General features: G+C 42.6%; 1 pseudogene; it reads left to right on the plus strand.

Annotated features, from left to right (window-relative positions):
* The first annotated feature begins 5,604 nt into the window (after positions 1-5,604).
* Positions 5,605-5,774, plus strand: LOC111749644 (small ribosomal subunit protein uS14-like; annotated as a pseudogene).
* Positions 5,775-6,347: the final 573 nt, after the last annotated feature.

Consider the following 6,347-nt stretch of genomic DNA (forward strand, 5'->3'; position numbering starts at 1 on the left):
GTCACTATGAGTTGGAACTGATTCGACGGCACCTAACAACAACTGTAATGGTTTCTGACATTCTTTTGCTATTCTCAATGAAACCCTTTCTGCGTCCTCTCATACCTACACAGCTGTCCCTGAGGCATCCCAGTGACGTCCTAAGCACGGCTTCTCAAAGTAGGTCAGCATCAGACTTTCCTGGGGTGCCTGTGAGAAAACACAGAATTCTGGGCACTACATCTCCACCTCACCATCTACTGAGTCATACTTTTAGTCTGAGGCCTGGGAATTTTCATTTTACTAAACTCCTCGCCTGAGTCTCATAGTTATAAAATTGCAAACCATTGCCATCCGAGAGCAGATTTTAAAACCTTCTGCTCTGGGTCAAGGAGTCCCTGGGTGGTGTTGATGATTAATGAGCTCAGCTGCTAACCTAAAGGTTGGAGGTTCAAGTCCACTCAGAGGAACCTTGGAAGAAAGGCCTGGTGACCTAGTTCCAAAAAACAGCCCTGAAAACCCTATGGAGCGTCGTTCTACTGTAACACACAGGTCGCATGACTAAGAGTAGATTATTTTACAAAGGGGAGTCTTAGTTCTGAGGAATGGAGCCAAAGCCTGACAGACAGAGCACAGCTTCCTTATCATCTCCACGTGAAAGTCACTGAATCCACCTTATACCCCTAGCTGGTCACTTTCCGCTGCCTGCCGGGGCTTACCCAGTGCATTTCACACTTCAGCGTCAGACTGAGTCTGTGTTCCATCCTGCTGCACCACAATCTCAGCATCAGCAGCCTCTGGAGGTCTCAAGCCTGGTCTCTAACCTGAAGTTGTGCCTCTGACCCAAGACTCAGGCGGCCCCCTGGTCCTTCTTGAATTCCTGGTCAAAGTCGGTCTCTTAGCATTGTCACCCTATCAAAACTGCACTCATCTTTACAGATTGTTGAAAAACACCACCCTCCAGAGAACCCAGCAACCCCTCTGAGCCCCACCACACTCACTGCTTCATGAACACCTCCATCCATGGCCCTCCCCAACAGGCTCAGTGCTGCGCATTAGCCCTCTTCTGTCTTGGTTGAACATTGGAACTACCTAGGACCTTTGGATGGCAAGACTATGTCTCATATACTTTGGACATGTCGTCAGGAGGGATCAGTCCCTGGAGAAGGGCATCATGCTTGGTAAAGTAGAGGGCCAGCGAAAAAGACGAAGACCCTCAATGGGATGGATTGACACAGTGGCTGCAACAATGGGCTGAAGCATAACAACGATAGTGAGGATGGTGCAGGACCAGGCAGTGTTTTGTTCTGTGGTGCATACAGTGCCCATACCAGCTTTCAGCAACAATAGATGTAAAGACAGAACTATTTATTGAGTATTGTTTAGCTACTTAGGAAGAAAGGTATTGCTAAGAAAAATAATTTTGTGAGACAGAATTTCCAAATTATTTTGAGGACTACGGTGGTTAATGTTCTGTGTCAGCTTGGCTGGGCCATGATTCTCAGCAGTTTGGCAGTTATGATGTAGTTTGGCAGTTATGGAATGATACAGTCACCTCCACGACGAGATCTGATATAATGTAATCTCTTTCATGATGGGATATGCTATGAGCAGCCACTTAGTGGAAAGGGAGTTTCCCTGGGGGTGTGGCCTGCATCCAATATATGTGGGGTTTCTGGCAAAGCTTGCTGGCTTTTCTCTGCTCTGGATCCTGTGTTTGGCTCCAGGTCTTGGGACTTGAGCCAGCAGCTTGCCACCTTACGCGCCAATCCTGTATTCATCGGCCTTCACAGCCTTGAGCCAGCAGACTGCTGTCTGACCCCTGCAGCTCCATAAATCAGTAGAAACCTCCAGCCTGATGCCTGACCCACGGACTTGGGACCTTCCAGCCTCTATAACTATGTGAGCCATTGCCTTGATGTAAACCTCTCTCTGTATATATACATACACAATACATATATGTATATATATATATATATACACACACACAATACATATATACTATGTATATGTATATATGTGTATGTATATTTTTATATATATATGTGTGTGTGTATATATATGTATATATATACACATTTAGAACCAAAAACCAAACCTGTTGCAGTTGAGTCAATTCCAACTCATAGCGACCCTATAGAACAGAGTAGAACTGCCCCACAGAGTTTCCAAGAGCACCTGGCAGATTCAAACTGCTGAACTCTTGGTTAGCAGCTGTAGCACTTAACCACTACACCACCAGGGTTTTCTAGGTGCTTTATGGACATGGTTAATTGTTTAAGAGCTATGGTGAGACTGGCTTGGATGTTATTTCACACTATTTTTTCTTTCCTCATCTGTTTTTAACCAGGACATTGAACTGCATAATAATATAGTACTTCTTTTTGTGAAAGAGGCAAAGAGCCTTTGCATATCTGCAGAATTTTATAACAGACATAAACTGAAGACCTCTTTTTTTAAAGTACCGATATTATATTCTACCCCAAAGCCATTAAATGGTTCATTCTTCACCTGCCCTAAGCCAAAATGCCAAGCCATCATCCTTACTCACAAGCCCCTGTAGCTTTATAATGGCAGCAGTGGGGTCAGTTACAAAGGCAAGACCCCCCAAAAAACTAAATCCAGTGCCGTAAACTCATAGCGACGCTATAGGGTAGGATAGAACTGTCCCATAGAGTTTCCAAGAAGTGCCTGGCAAATTTGAACTGCCATCTCTTTAGTTAGTAACCGTAGCACTTAACCACTATACTGCCAGGGTTTTCAAAGGCAAGATAATCTCTGTAAACTACTTGAGACATCACATCCAAGACATAAACTCCCTAGAGGCTGCCTTTTCCGCGAGAGGGTCTGCTGCTTACCATTCCTGTTTTGGCAGAAATTAAGAAAGTGACACGACTGTCACGATTTTCCAGTCTGAAATTTGAAACCAGATAGTGATAAATCAATTCTCAAGGCATACATTCCATTCATGAAAGTGGAAAAAAATACTAATAATAATCCTGAGAATTCCTGGTTACTAGCTTAAAAATGAAAACTTACCAACGAATCCTTGAGTCTCGAAGATTTTGAAACGTCTCCTATACTATTACTCACCTAGAAACTGGTGCTAAACTGGATGACACATCTGTCAGGTTTGGCGAGACCTCAGAAAAAGAGGAGGGTGGGGCTGAGGCTGGAGTTCAACAAGTCTGAATAGCTCTGTTAGAAAAGCTCTCAGATCCCTGTGAAGCTGAATATAAAACACTGAGCTTCTCTTGGGCTCTTGTCTTTAATTCTCTGGTCCCAAGAGAATCATCTTCTTTCCCCAATCTAATCTTCCCAAGAGGAGGAGAAAGCAAGTGTATCGTGTGACTCAGGATGGGCTAGGGAAGACCTTGAAAGAGTGAAGATAATATCCCACCCCTGAGGCAGGCAAGGAAGCCCTTGTGGCATAGTGGTTAAGTGCTATGGCTGCTAACCAAAAGGTTGGTGGTTCAAACCCTCCAGGTGCTTGTTGGAACCTGTATGGGGCAGTTCTACTCTGTCGTATAGGGTCTCTATGAGTAGAGTCAACTTGATAGCAATGATTTGGTTTTTTGGGGTTTTTTTGGTGGAGGGGTTGGGGAGCAGGCAGAAAAGGGTGATAGCTAAGCACTCCTGCTCTAGAATCAGACTTTTCCCCCATCTGTATAACTTGACTTACTTAGAGGATTTAAGTCTCTGTATCCTCTTCTGTTTCCCTGTCCCTGTACTGTTAGTATGAAATGAGATGGTCACATAAAGCACTTAGTACAACGCTTGGCACATAGTGAACACTTCGTAATTATCGGGAATTTAATTACTTCATCTTCTCAGTGTTTAACAGTTAACATTGTGAATATTGGGGGCTTACATGTCGTGTAGTGGTTAAGTGCTATGACTACTAACCAAGAGGTCGGCAGTTCAAATCCACCAGGCGCTCCTTGGAAACTCTATGGGGCAGTTCTGCTCTGACCTATAGGACTGCTATGAGTCAGAATCGACTTGACGGCAGTGGGAGTGGAGTACATTTTGGGTAAATGAACGTTGTATGAATGACACTGGGTTGATCACTGTTGGAGCTGGTTAGTGGACTTCTCATAGTCTTCAGAAATTTTTATGAATACAGGCAATCTGAGTGCATAAGCCTCTTCACTATTCATGCCCTCAGCACCATTACATGTACATGTGTATTCATCCACCTGGGCTGGACTTAGTCGAATGTGCAGGTAGTGCAAATACGCTCAGCTGCTAACAGAAAGATCAGAGTTTTGAACCCACAGAAAAGTGCCTCAGAAGAAAGGCCTGGCCTTCTACTTCCAAAAGAAGTCACCAGTTGCTGTTGAATCTATTCCAACTCATGATGACCCGGTGTGTGTCAGAGTTGAATTGTGCTCCATAGGTCTTCAGTGGCTTATTTTTGGGAAGTAGTTTGCCAGGCCTTTCTTTTGAGGCACTTCTGGGTGGACTTGAACTTCCAACCTTTCAGTGAGCAGCCAGGCGTGCTAAGCATTTGCACCACCCCGGGACTCCTATGCACGTGATATTTTGTGGTATTCCCAATATGAAATCCAGAAAGCATGCCAGAACCTACTTCTCTGGGACAGATCTCCTTTTCCTGGACTCCCTGGCTCGTGAATATCAAAAAATTATTGAAAGCCTACTATGTGTCAGACACTGGAGATACAAAGACAAATGAAATGCAGTCTCCACCTGGAGTGGTCTAGAGCCATGAGGAGCACAGACTTGTAAAATGACAAGTACAATAAAATAAGTTATGCACATGATTGGGGAGATAAGGAGGGCCAATTCTAACTGAAGAAATTCGAATAGGCTTTGATGGAGTCTTGAGCCCTTGAACCGACTGTTGGAAGAACCTTGTTTACCAGGCAACAGGGTGAGAAAGGAAAATAGGATTAGTCAAGACAGAGTTGAAGCACAGAAGAAAGAAACAGCCTGCCTTCTACGGACGTCGGCAAATACTTTGGCTGAGGTGGAGGGTGCGCGTGTGTGGATGGGGCAGAGGCTTTAGCAATCTTCCCTGTCCCCTCATCTCCGTTTGTCCCCCTCTACCAGTCAGGATGCTTGGTTACATGCACCAGAAATGAACTGTGTCTGTTCTAAGCAGAAAGGGAGTTTAAGGATTTCCTACATGGAAAAGGCAGATTGAATACTGTTCCCTACTGAAACTCCACGAAAATAACAGAAAGACAGTAGGGATTGTTTAATGGTATAAACACACAAAGACAAACAAAATGGGAAAATAGATAATATTTTTAAAATTGCCCTGCAGAAATATAGTCAATTGACAAAGGAGCAAAGGCAATGCAATGGCCAAAAAAAAAAAAAAAAAGCCTTTTCAATAAAAGATTCTGGAATAACTGGACATTTACATGTAAAAAACTGAATCTGGACACAGGCCTTACACTTCTAGCAGGAATTAATTCACAATGGATCATAGAATTAAATATAAAAGAAAAACAAAACTTCCGGAAGATAACGTAGGAGAAAATCTAGGTGACCTTGGGTTTGACAATAATTTTTTAGCACAATCCATGAAAGAAAAATTTATAAATTAGGCTTTATTAAAATTGAAGCCTTTTGCTTTGGCACATCCCTCAAAGCAAGATGGGTTACCAGCAGCTCTACTGGAGCCACCTGTGAAAACTCGGCTAGGGTTCCCGTTCTTGCTGCGTGTGCTCAAAGCGGCACAGTCTGATCCGGAAACATGGCCTTGATATGTGTGGTCAGTGTTTCTGTCAGATGCAAAGGATATAGGTTTCATCAAGGTGGACTAAGTGATCATCCTTGAATGAATTATCCAAGACATCTACACAACAATGGAAACAATGCCCTACAACTTTGTATATAAAATAAAAAATCTTCAATTGTGACTGTTTTAATGTGAATGGAATAATAAATTGGTTACTAAAAGAAAAGAAAAAATTAACACTCTTTCTCTCCAAAAGACACTGTTAGAAGAATGAGAAGACAAGCTGCAGGCTGGAGAAAAATCTTTGCAAAATACATATCTAATCAAGGACTTGTATTTAAAATATACAAATATTATTAAAATTCAGTAATAAGAAAAGAAGCCAACCCAAACAAAAAATGGGCAAAAGACCTGAACAGATACTCACCAAAGAAGATATACAGCTGGCAAGAAAGTATATGAAAAAATGGTCAACATCATATGTCATTAGAGAATTGCAAATTAAAACAACAATGAGCTAGCACTACACACTTATTAGAATGATTAAGACCCAAAACAATAATAGTATCAAATGATGGCAAGAATGTGGGGCAACAGGAACTCTCATTTATTGCTAGTGGAAATGCAAAATCATACAGGCACTTTGGAAGACAGTTTC

Source organism: Loxodonta africana, chromosome 11, assembly GCF_030014295.1.
Source record: "Loxodonta africana isolate mLoxAfr1 chromosome 11, mLoxAfr1.hap2, whole genome shotgun sequence".
NCBI classification, from domain to species: Eukaryota; Metazoa; Chordata; class Mammalia; order Proboscidea; family Elephantidae; genus Loxodonta; species Loxodonta africana.